This window comes from Nymphalis io, chromosome 5 (genome assembly GCF_905147045.1).
Source record: "Nymphalis io chromosome 5, ilAglIoxx1.1, whole genome shotgun sequence".
NCBI lineage: Eukaryota > Metazoa > Arthropoda > Insecta > Lepidoptera > Nymphalidae > Nymphalis > Nymphalis io.
The window spans coordinates 9,871,113-9,885,316 of record NC_065892.1 but is presented as its reverse complement, the minus strand read 5'-3'; the positions used below and the strand labels follow the sequence as shown (position 1 = coordinate 9,885,316).

Sequence of the window (14,204 nt, the reverse complement as noted above, 5' to 3'; positions counted from 1 at the left end):
ATTCGTCAGATGCTGAACCTTAAAATGAGCAAACATAAATATTTATTGCAAGATTTAAAACGATTTAACAAACGAGTTCTAAAGGCGTATCACTGATGACGATTATTTTTCACGATGTAAACAATATTTTGTACTGGTTTTATTTTTTTAGGGTTCCACATATTTTCATGGGCAAAAGGAGTACCTATAGATCTCTTTGTTTTCCACCTGTCTATTTGTCCAGATCTTTTTTATAAGCGACTTTAATCATAAAGACCATATTTCGCATACGCTAGTTGCTACTTAGCGTTGAGAACTATGCTTTTATTTATCCTGAACGTTACATATATATATTGCATTTAATCAATAACTTATAAGCATCAAAGTCTATGGTGTACTTGTCCGTTTATTCATATATGTGTACATAACTTCTCAAAGAAAAGTCTTATAGTAATGATGATGATGATCGTGGCCTCTGATTTCTAGTACTTATAGTATAGACAGGGAGTGCCAATTGATAGAAGGTCCAGTTCAGGTTGGTCCATTTTCTTTTATCCCCTAATTTTTAAAAAGGATAGCAATACAATCAGACCGGGTGGATCAGGCTCAAGAATAATGTCTTACGTGCTTTCTAAAACACGGAAGTATAACACTGCCCAGTTTTTAGCTGCAGATTGTTATTAATATCACTTTGACGGAAAAAAATATACCTATTATAGGCTTGCTTTAGAATTTTAACCTTAAATCTAGGTACACTTGCAAATCAAACCAACGAGAATAAATAGAATGATTTGTTTATCTTTTTTTATTACAACGACACACCCAGTGTGAAAATCATTCTCGTACTTGACTTTATTAAATATTTGCAAGGCGATCTGCACAATTAATAACAGTATTCGAAAACCACGCTCTTTTAGTGATATTGGTTAAACGAACATATCAGCTTAAGGAATAAATCGTTTTATTTCATGTGCCAATAATTTCCTCATGAGCTAATACTTGGTAATATTGCATATAAATACGACAATGTACATTTAATAAGATTCTTTTTTTTAATTACGGAAGTCATATGTTACTCCTATATACAGCCTATAGATATAGGTATTAAGGACGACAGATGAGAAAATGATAACATATGTATTGTTATGAGTACATACGTTTAAATATGAGTATTGAAAAAAATATGAACCGTTCTTTATAGCGTCAGTGTGCTACAGACTACCGAATCTAATACGGTGTATGTGTTTGTATTTACATAAGATAAATAATATGTTACATAGTACTATTATTATTTATTTACATTCAGATAGCATTATTTCAATGCTACCGCTCTATGATGGGAACCCTGTTCCTCCCAAATCAAAATAACGTTTATTCTCACAAGCACTTTTGATAAGTCATTTAAAAGACAATAATTGCAAATTGACCATTATATAATGTAAGCTTAACCCAGTAATACATTCTACAATTATAGGTACGTGTGTAACTTGTTTGAGGTAAATCATCTTATTTAAAAAATAAAATTCAAGTTGATGCGACTTCTTGTTAACTTCCTGTATTTTATAAGCATAGAGTAGTGGTCTCTTTCTTTGCTGCTTAAAAATCCGATTTGTTAGTCAGAGAATGTTGTCAGTCATATTCACATCTTATTGTTCATATTTTCTCTACAACATAATAATTTATAGTGTTCATTATATACATAGCAAAACCAGTTTGAAGCATATTACATCCATCTTCCCTGATTAAGGTTTAGCTACTATTGAGGATAATAAAGCATCTATAATTACAGGTCTAGTAACTATACAACCTGCACGTGCTATCTCGTGGATTATGACCGCATTCCCTCGTATATTGTATTGGTATACAGAAATATTCCACTTATGGTAAATATACCCTTTCATTTTAAGAGTACCTATATTTAATTTACCATCCTGTGAATGTCTCATTGTTGGACTAAGGCGTCCTTTCCCATTGAGGAGAAGTTTGGGAGCCTCTTCCGACAAGCTGCTCCGATGCGGATTAGAGACACATTTGACGAAATTTTATTGAAATTATGTACATATCTAGGTTTCCTTACGAAGTTTTCCTACGCCGGCGAGCACGAGATAAATTATAAACACAAATTTGTGTTGTTTATAATATAGGCTATATTTAATTTTACAGCCCTTCACTGCCAATTACTCATCTTAAACTGCGGCAACGAAGGACTGCAAAACTTAGAGATGGTTCCACCATCTTTGTTTAAGATTCGCGAGTTCTAACTATTGAGTCAACTTGGAAGCTTTTATTTTATTTTTAAGCATGTATGAATTTTGTGTGGTCAATTTAAATGCCCTTTTCTTCGAAAAGCTATAGACCGAGTTTGATAATTAATTGAATCACGAGAGTATAAATATTTGAGTCAAACTTACATACAGAATAATAATATACAGTGCAATCATTCGATTCATTTAAAGATATATTATTTTGTCTAAGCGAAGGGGGTAAAATATAATAAGAGGAAAATACTAAAACTTATTAAATTTTATATTCTAAAATTTACTAATTAAGTAAAAAATTTCCACTAATTAAGTCGTTTTAGAGCGATTAAGTAATAAACAGCGAAAATAAAATACTATTACTAAATGTAATTTATTAAAAAATTTATTATATTTCTGTTAGACCAACAAATTATTCAGTTAAAATATCATACGTCACTCTAACTTGGCGTCTTGTATTTGATTAACAAAAATTAGCAATGAAATTGATTTAACCAAAACTTGGCCCTTATTCTATACTTGGCGGTTCATGACACCCTTTTTTATAGCTTTTCGATAAATAGATTAAATTTTATTACTTGATATATAGTGATTTTTCGTGTATTGCAACATCTTTCCCACAGGAAACGAAATTAAATGTTAATTTAGGACTAAAATCGTAGACAAGACCTTAAAAGTGCAACGTTTTTATTTTGGAATCTTCGGTATGGGCGCCCATGTATCAATTTTGAATGTACCTATATTATTTATTAGGAGGTATCAAAATATTTGTACGTACCATTTTTACCTTATTTGTTTATTGATACTTCAAATATGCAAGTTGAATGGTGTTTTGCTATAAAATCGATTGAAAATTTTATTCGCATATCGATTTAATTACCATAGACCATATAATTTCTAATTATGAATAAGTTTAAATATGTAAGTATTATATAAAATGTAACTTAATTAAGAACGAAGATCACCTAATTACTATTGTTGGTACAATTAGTTTAAGAACGAGTACATTAATATTACATTTATTGTGATACAAATAACGTTGTGTTGTTTTATATAGTATCAAATCAAATCAAATCAACAGCCAATCATTGTCCACTGCTGAACATAGGCCTCTCCCTTGGGAGAGGCCTTATATAGTATGCTATACTGTAATGTGACTTTTTAAATGTTAAGCGGGCCTTCTTAGATAAAGTATATTTTGATTTCCTATTTTTTTATTAATGAGAAAAAATTATCTATATATCTTTTTTTAAATTGATTTATCCGTTGAAATAATAATACAAAATTTAACGTAATGATAGTACCTAAAAAACCACAAAAATTTATACGTGTGGTCATATCAATAGTCTACACTACAAATTAATACATTTAAATACTATCACTATACTACAGATCTAAATACGTACGTATACAGTTGAAATAAGATTAAAAAATATTGCTTTACTTTAAGCCTAATGTTTTTTTTTTAAATATTATAACACAGATCTGAAGGTAGTTTGTGAATTATATATGAAATTGATGAATGTTTTTTGTTGTTGCATTGGCCATGTGAGGTGAATCCGTTAGTTCCCAGCATTTGATGTTACGTCTCGTTTAACTTTAATTACATAAGGTCATGTACCTTTCACTACTAATCATAGCAGTGCAAAGTATAATCAAAATAAGCTTAGTCCGATTACTTTTTTATAGTATAAAGGGTATGTACGCATCAGTTGTATTATTATAGCTGTATAAATTTTGATTCTTAATATCACAAGTATTAAGTAGTATGCTGACGAAGGTTTTCTTAAGCTTAATTTTTTTTTTGAAATAATTGTTTCAAAATTTTAATTAAAAACAACTAAATGCATTGGTTTGAATATACTCGTACATTAGCATTAACATAATGGGGTTCAAGTAAATTGCGATTAGGAAACGTTAGTTCGAAAAAAACACTAATCAAAAACAGATACTGTTTTATAGAGTTAATGATACATATCAATATTGGAATAATAAATACATCTTTGGTAGAAAGGTCGTTCTACTAAGCCAAATATCCAATTCACACGGAGTTCACAGAAGATCCACCGAAGCGTGAAGCGTCCATTCATAATAAGTCATCGATGTTGTAAGAGTATAAAGGAATAGTTTCAAGCGTCGTATTTCAATGTTTCGCAAATATATATTTTTTTATATAGCAAGCTTATCCATGGAGTTATCGGTTATCACGACGCTTGAAGGTACGCGTGCGGCACGGAGGAACAGTTGATGTCCGCGCGTCGGGGAAGGCGCATCCGCTAACCGTTTGCGTTTGGTGACTTTAGTGTTCGATAAATTACGAGTGCTTTGAGGATAACATTACTTGTTCGTGAAACCGTCACTGATCGAGACTGAGGGGTGCGTTGCGTTTATTTATTCATTACTATATATATCGTGCTTATTAAATTTTATCCGTGATCGTTGTTTGTTGTAAATTATCTTAAATATATGGTTTTTTTTTGAAGAACGCAATTGTTAACGCAATATGTTATGAATAGAGATGTTTCCATCTGAAACGTTAATGAATTAAAAATTACGCAAGGCCGAATTATGAGTAGATAATAAGCTTTCTCTGCATAAAGGAATGCAAAATCGTTGCCCATGACGAATATTTATAACCGAAAGTACAATACGTTACAAAATTGATGATGTTAAACCGAATACTAAACGTACGATGTATTTGACAATTAAATCAATTGCGACGGTGGAAGTGGATTAATGAATTAAAACAGCAATGTATGACGTGCGTAGAAATAATAAACATTATAAATAGTTTGTATTTCTTTATCTTTTATACAATGATAGAGTTTTAAAAATATAACACTAGCTAAAATAATATATTAAACACGATAAGTTAATTTAATTTTAACTATTTTTTTCATATAAAGTTTATTTTTTGACTTCAGTTAAAGCATTAAAATTAATTTATATATTACTTAATTAATTAGCATGATTTCTTTACATTTTTATTAGAGATAATAATTGCTACAATTTGCTAAAAGTAATAAAAAGCAAATTCAATGAAATAATTGCTATGTAAATAATGTTTTCTCAACCATGTATTACATAAAGCATAATATATCTTATGTGATTTGAATTTAATTCATATAAATGTGATTATAATTTTAAGCACGTAAGTTTAGCAATAAACTCGTTGTTATTTACCTAGCGTATGTAATTATACAAAAATATTTATACGATGATTTTACGTTTTACTACAATTATGTTTTTAGTAAGAAATCTTAATTCTGCCGGAATTTAGAACACATGTGAATTATCTATGAATTACGTTTGAATTGTGATTGAATAATTAAAATTTTAATTACGTTAGTGGAAGGTGGTACAAAATAATTTTTCTAATGCCATTGTCAAGTAGCTATTAAACTACTACGACAAATATAAATAATACAACTTTATTTTGAATGAATCTATATTTATTATGTCTTACAATAATTAAGAAAATATTCAATTTGATTGGCATAAAAACTTCTGTGACTGTGACTGTGACTTCCAAAGTTTTTTAGCTATACTTAGCATAAGTGATGCGACTTAAATCCTAAAATTTAAATATTCATTTGCATTGTCTCAATGTCCTAATGTTATAAAATTGAATTGAATGTAAAGCTAACTTTGGTTGAGAATGTTGCCTCCCGACAATAATTGGTTGACAATAGTTGGTTGTCAAGTAACCTTTTGCAATTTTAAATTAAATGGCGACTATCAATAAAATTATAATATGGCTTAATTAAGGAAATCAGTCAGTTCCACTATTTGGATTTCATTATATCAGGAAAATAAACAGTACCTAAGAGTTGAAATTGTAGTATACACTTCGTCCTAATTTTCTTAGAATTATACAACATCGTAATAATTCAATTCTAGAAAGGAGAGATAATGCGTGTTATTTTATTATAAATTATGAACACATTTTAACATATTATCTTAATTCGAATTACCCACTGTTATAAAGGAAATCAAGGCCAATGCTAATTAATTGATGAATTAATAATTGTTTAAGCATTATATATAAATATTGCCAAGGCTACTACTATTTGTGACTTTTGATGTTACGCATTTTTTGACGAGTCCGTTGATGTGGTTGGTAGGTACTTGCCTTTCACGCCGAAGGTTGCGGGTTCGATTCCGACCCAGAACAGACATTGGTGTGCATGAACATGTCTGTTTATCTTGAGTCTGGGTGTAATTATTTATATCAGTATGTATTTACAATAGAAAAGTAGAATATGTAGTATATCAGTTGTCTGGTTTCCATAGCACAAGCTCTGCTTAATTTGGAATCAGATGGCTGTGTGTGAATAATGTCCCAGGACATTATTATTATTTCTATATTATTTTATGATATGTTTACTTGAGTGAATGTAGATCTTTGACGATCGCAATTATTTATGTAAGCAAGTTAAACCGCCCTTCAGGTTATTATATAAGGATCGAGAGTTTATTTTAAAAGTCGTCATTTCCGAAAACAATTCCATAAAAAGCCAAAAAACTCAGAAATACTATATTAGCATTTTTATACTTTTATGAACCTGGTGTATTATTTATTTTCTGAAACGAAATGACTTTTCAACGTTTTGTTATAACGTTACCCAAACGTGTGTTAATAATGCTCGTATGATTTTTGTGTTTATATATTAAAATGTTATTTTACATAATAGTACACATAATACGTTGCTTAACAATTTTCAGCAACATTTAGATGAATATGTTTTAAAGTGATTTTGAAACTATTCTTTCTGCGCTTCAATCTAAGGCAGCCGTTGTGAACCAACTAAAATATTACATGTATATAATATAGGTCAAGATGAATTGTAGCTTTGATTGACACTCAAATTTTCAACGTAAATTCAATAATTACGTCACAAAGCAAGTCATTAATGTTATCAACACTATTCTGTTGGATGTGTGTTCTCCAGTAATTCAAGGTACATTTAAATACTAAACTAAACTAGTATATTTGTATTTTTTATGTATTTATATTCCTTATTATATATAAAGTAAATAAATGCATAAGTTAACTCCTCAATACGCTTAGATCAAATTTTAAGGCGAATAAAAACTTATATATTAATTATTTTAACGAAAATAGTTAACGTCAGATTGTTATCTCTTAATATAATGGTATCGAAACTCTGGTGGCCATGTATAAAAAAATTAGGAAATAAGATGCTTATTATACAATATACATTATATATAGTTTTTATCACGTATCGTGGCCTTACTTAAAGACGTTCTTTACTACTGCTTAGTTAAATACTGATTTTCTCTTTTTGTCATTGTCACTTGACATTTGAAAGAAGAAGACAGCATTGTTTATCCATTGAAAAACATTTATAGGTAATCTCGTGTTATATCATTAGGGTCACTCACTGAGTTTAAACACACGTGTCTAGATGATTACATAAATTCCGAACCATCACCTGACCTTGTAATAATCATTATTAGCATCTTGATTAAATCATCATAAATTTTTATTTAAATTTTAAATCGAGATCTGACAATCTAGTATTCAGTAGTTTTATCCAATGATGATACTATTAAGAGCAATCAATGTATCTATCAGCACTATGTACTAAGTATTAATTAATTTCGTTTTGTATATTAGTTATAAAAATGAAATGTATTTTAATAAATTTTAGTACCTTTGTTATAATACTATTACGTTTGTAATGAATATTATATGATAGTTTTATTTAATATGTCAACAAAATATAAGTTAGAGCTAAGAGCGCATTTGTATTAGTATTTTGTAAGCCCCAACTAATGAAAACTTTTTTTTATAATAATAACAAATAAATATAATTTAAAACATTAACTATATCATATAAAATTGAACTACAATAATAAAAAAAATATATTTAAAAAAAATTACTATGTTATTTCATTATTTTTTTCTTCAATAAAATATTAATTAAATAGCTTAATTAATAGAGAAAAAAATAAACTAATCAAACATGTTTAAATGTAAAGCACATAATTAAAATAAGAATAAAAATATTTTTTTATATAAGCATTTAATCTTCCTATATACATAAATTATTAGGCTGTAATTCGCTTAAAAAATTATGATATGCTAGAAACGACTTATATTTTTATAACAAGCAAAATGTGTTGTTTATAATTACGTTGATCTTTCACTCAAATATGTAACTTAATCCTAATAGGATCAGAAAGACATATTTCGTAAGATAAACCTCAAATTTATACACATACAATATAAATTGGACCACAATATAAATATATTTATACAAAAAATAATACAATAATATATTTATACAAATTTAAATAATATATTTATACAAAATAATAATACAATATATTTATACAATATAAATATATTTTATGTGTATATTTTATGGCGACTGTAGATCTAAAAATTTCGTAATTTCAAATTCTTTCAAAGGTCTTTTATCATTGGTCGTGTAAAGCTGTTGGTCATGCGCCTTAAGTTTTTCCGGTTGTGTCCGTTTTGCCGTGCCATCAGATTACGAGAGTGAGTGAATAGATAATGTACTTTTTATTTGCAAACAAATTTGTGTTCAACAAAATATCCTGTGCAGGTAGTTAGTCTTCCTTGAGAATGCTGCCATAAAAATATATTACGTTATATAAATATACTAACTTATAAACATATTGACGGGCCGGTTGGCGTGGTTGGTAGATACTTGCCTTTCACGTCGAAGGTTGTGGGTTCGATTCCCACCAAGGACAGACATTTGTGTGCATGAACATGTCTGCTTGTCCTGAATCCGAGTGTAATTATCTATATAAGTATGTATTTACAAAAGGAAAGTAGTATATGTAGTATATCAGTTGTCTAGTTTCCATAGTACAAGCTCTGTTTGGGATCAGATGGCCGGGTGTGAATAATGTCCCAGGATATTACTAACATATTAACTAAATAAATATATTATATGAGACAAGTATATTTAACATCGTATTTGAGTCACCTAGTTATTACATGCTTTGTTATATTGAGTGTAAATGTTGATGCTTACGTCGGTTCTTTTGATATACAAGAAATTAGTAACCCAAAGCTGATGCATAATAATTAACATAAACTTGGTATAAAATTTCAAGGCCCATAAATTAACCGGTAGTTTCTTAGTACTACATTTTTGCGTAAAGAAGTAAAAATTTTAAATATTAAATGAATTTTAACATTTATGATACAACTTGTTGCGTGCGGATTTACTTGTGCAAGTTTTAAACGCTTAAGTTATGTTAAATTTTGATTGAATACTTGCAGTTTGTTTTGTGAATAGTTTCAACTAAATTTGTGAAATTTACGAATGAATATCCAAAATTATATAACGAATTTAAGGTCTTTGTTACTTATTTAATAATATATGTGACTCTTTTAACATATCTCAAAAGCTTATAAAATTTCAAACCATACCAATAACATTTTGCACAATTTATCAAAATTAGAAGCAATTAAATTTTCATTGTACGTTATTAATTATCGTTAATATAATACGATTATTCAAAAGGGTACGTAATCAATTTAGCACATTGTAATCTTAGGTGTCACTTTAAAGCTACAATTTATAATTATCTGACGTACTATAAACGGTAAAAGGAGTTGACCGATTTAAATCGAACAACCAGGATATGAGAAACACGTCTTCAGTGAATCATAACAGCACAAACAAACCTTTAGCAAAGTTATACTTTACATCCGTGACAATCTTTATTGCTAAGATAAAAAATAGATCTATTAGGAATTAATTAAAAGTGGTTTTATTTTTAAATATGGAATTATGAACTACAATTGATGTAGTTTTAACACAATATAATGAGTTAATTAAAATATGTATTTTCACGTAAACAATTTACGTAATGCTTTAAAAATTCAATGTAATTTGACTAGATTCGAATGTATTCTAATGTACGAGGATAAAAATAAAACCTCGTTATATTTTGGAAGATGATTTTTTATAAATTTTATGTAAATTAATATTGTATTTAGAGATTATATGACATTAATTTAAATATTATATTTAATTTTGTTAAAAAAAATTTTTTTATAAAGCGCTAAATAATAGAAGGTTAATTCTAATGTTAAAAATGCTTTTACTTGTTTAAAGAAAGCTTATATTTTAATTGTAAGTACTAATAAATTAATATATTTATTTATATTTAAATAATTCCAGACATATAGATTTATTCTTTGGTCATGATGAGCTTAATTTGTATTTGTGTTAATTTTCATGTGAGTTAAAAGAAACGTTTACGAAATTACTAGTGGAAGGGCTTTGTGTTATCCGTCTGGATAAAATCAACTTCCCAGTTATTTTATCAGTATTCTATTAACAGTATTATCATACTCCGGTTTGAATGGTAAATAAGTAATTACTTACTGACACATGGGACATATCGTCTTAGTTGCCTTGATTGAGGGCACATTGACTTTATGGGAAATTATTATATTTCTTACAATATCAGTATCTACTGGTAAAGGTGATTATGCACAAACTCGTACATAGATACTGTTTAAAAAAGGAAAACTCTTGGAAACTCAAAACGTGACGACTACACACCCAAAAATCTGACTTGTTACATGTACCTTATTGTAAAGTATAATATCCTCCAGACCGCTTTCGGCCACGGCCGCCAATCTCAAGGAGATTAAACAACTGTGCAGGAGATATTATAGCGCACGAGTGTGGGCGCAAATACAGGTGCATTCTCTTTTCCTTAACTCTCATAATCCGATGGAACGGCAATCCGACACGATCAGAAAGTTCAGGCGCATTGCCAACGACTTTACGTGCTTTCCGAGGTACGGGAGTGAACACACTTCCAACTTCCAGACTCCGGGCTGCTACTGAGAATTTTCTGACAGAAAAACCCAATAACTTTTTATTGGCCCGACCTGGGAATTGAACCTAGGACCTCCGTGTCTGCGGCCTCACATCAAGCCACTAGACCAACGAGGCAGTCAAAAGTATAATAAAATAAATCAAAGAAAGTTTATTTGAAAGCATTTTTTTAATTCATATTTTTGTATATAATATTTAATATAATTTGTAAACGCTATTAAATTTTATGTTAGGTAGTAGATTAAGTTGTCAAGAAACATAATATCTTAATCTGTGAAATTTTATATAAGAAAAGTTAAATATTGTATTCATTAAGAAGCAGTGACTAAAACTCTGTAATATACAAATGTGAAATTATATATCAATGTCTGAAGTTTATTCACTTACTATATAATTATTACTTTTATGTAAATAAGATGTTATATAAAAACGCCATATCACGTCGAAGTAGGAAAGTTAACACGCTGATAATTTTTATTACATAAAAGAAGTTGGAATCACGATTGTTTATAAATATTTTTAGATATGTCAATTTTAAATTAATTTTAAATTCATTACTACTTTTGAAACTACTTACAAAAATGATACTTAGAATTGTCAAATTCTTTTTAAGCTATTTTTTAAGTTGCGATTAGATCTTAGAAAAATCTCTTAGAAACTAAAGTATATGTTGAAAAATACTGACATATTTTATTGAATATACTTTGTAAATCTTTAAAAAAAAGATTTCCGTAATTTTTATAACATACATTATTAGTTACTACGTGTTAATTTCATTTAAGTACAACAGCAGCTCTGAAATAAAGTGGTTATTATTATTAAATAAATTTAATAAATATGTTCACATTCTTATCCCACTATTTATCTAGTACCACGCTGTTATTATACCAAGTTCATATTAAATTTATTTAATGAGAGTTATAGTTCGCGAATTTTGTAGTGAGGTGCAAATCAAGATGACGCACCTTGAATCTCGGAGTAAGTCATAAATGTTGCTGGGTTTTCTTTAGTAGCATCCGGAGCTAGGAAGATGACATGGGTTGGGAATTCACACTCCTTTGCCTTAGAAAGGACGTATTAGCTGTTGTACACACAATACACCTTCACTCACCTATATAAAGTTGTACACTATATGTAACTCTAATTTATAAAAGCATGGCCCCGTTACGTTGTTTTATTCGTATGTTCAATACGATCGAAGGAAAACGATATCGTATTAATGTTACGTTCATTTTTCCCGTGACCTTTTTTATCATTCTCGTGTCAATACCAGATGCAGGTTTAGTGTCAAATTTGTAAAGTTACACCCGAAAGGGGATTCAATTACAAAACAACCTTCGCTCAGTAACATTATCCGGTGTTTTCCATTCATCACTTTTAGCTACGTTAACAATCTAAATGAAACGACTTTACTTCTTATCGATATCATATTTGATAAAAAAACTTTAAAATATTATTTTAAATGCTTTTTTTAACCACTCAACTTCATAAATCAATGGGTCGCTTTAGGTGTTGTTACTGATCTTCGCGGGATTCTTAATTTCTGGGCTGATGTTAACAAGCAATTATATTAAGAAACCTATACATGATAATTATATTTTCTCTTACCACCAGTGCAAATTTCAGCGACGAAATGGTGCATGTACAGACAAATAATCTATCTTATTAATAATCAGTTAATTAAAAATATAATACGACCTGCAGAACGATATAAAAAAAACGTCATATGTTTCTGCTTCTAAAATGGAAAGGTTTTTAACCTCGTTTCTGTTCTTTTATGAGTTAATATCTATTGTTGCTCGTATAATTCGTTGTATTATACTTCTAGCGATAGTATGAAGACGTCCATTCCGCTCATAGTATTTTTATAATATACAGAAATCTTTAATGGGTTTTAAGCTTATGTGGATAGGTACCACTTACTCATCAGATATTCTAAACAGCAACACTTAGTATTGTTGCGTTCTGGTTTGAAGGGTGAGTGATGCAGTGTAACTACAGGCATAACATACATAACATCTTAGTTACCAATTTTGGAGGCGCTATGTAAGGAAAAGTTAATATTTCTTTCATCGTCAATGTCTATGAGTGGTGGTGATTTTTTGCTCTTGGTTGCCCGTCCGCCTGCCTAAAACATTAAAATTTAAGCTAAATATCTATGAACTAGTGTCAGTTCGATCAGCAGGATCTTGTATATTCCTTGTTCATGTAATTACACTTGATTAACCACTTTCGTACCAGAACTCTGCGCCACTTGTTCAAAGTTTTATCGGAACGTGTGCTTAGATGTATTTGGAACACAATAGCTAATTGATTAGGACCATATCAGATGGTCTATTTGCCCGTATGCCAACCAATTTTCAGAAAATATATATTTAATTACTTAGCTTGAAGCTTTTCATGAAATGAAGGTGAAAATGTTATAACTCTATTAGAACAGGACTATTTTTTATTATCATTGGCACTTGATATATTAACTTGTACTATAATAAATAATAAAGTTATGTTTTATGGTTATGCTTTTAAATTTAATAACTCTGTTAAAGGATATTTAGTACGTTCTCACGTTACAAATAATCCAGATATGGTAATCTTTAAGGAGACTATTGTTCTGAAAGTATCTCACGTTTTATATCTGTCTTTAACTTGCCTTTTATAGTGTTTATTGGAAAGCTTTCACTGTTATCTGGTTTAAGGAAAGCAGATTATGTTACTCGCTAACAGTGTTCTGATGTTCGACTTGAATAAGGAAGCGAAATGAAGATACGAATGAGACAGTTATATAATAGTCTGGTAAATCTTTAGCTATTCAAATGAATGTGTCCACTCTCATTATCCTTGCAGTGAAAATTCTCGTTAGTTAGCGCTTAAATTATAAACGTGACTTCAGAATATTTTACTTTACTATTTATATTGTGAATAATTATATAACTGAAGTGTAAACTATTATTTCATTTGCAAACTTACTTGGAATAAAGCAGTTATGTAGCTGTTCAAGCGCTTTAATAATTTGATATTTAAATTACTTGAGATGACAGTAAAAATACTTATCTACAGAACTAGTCTATTATATTTCGTTAAAACCATTTAATAAAAAAATAAACTA

At 29.1% G+C, this 14,204-nt stretch overlaps 1 protein-coding gene across 1 annotated transcript in view; it reads left to right on the top strand.

The window, feature by feature from the left end:
* Positions 1–4,451: 4,451 nt before the first annotated feature.
* Positions 4,452–14,204, top strand: part of LOC126768715 (uncharacterized) — a 43,363-nt gene continuing 33,610 nt past the window's right edge. The window contains exon 1 of the mRNA XM_050486987.1: positions 4,452–4,613. The gene's annotated coding sequence lies outside the window, so the exon portion shown is untranslated. The remainder of the gene's footprint in view (positions 4,614–14,204) is intronic.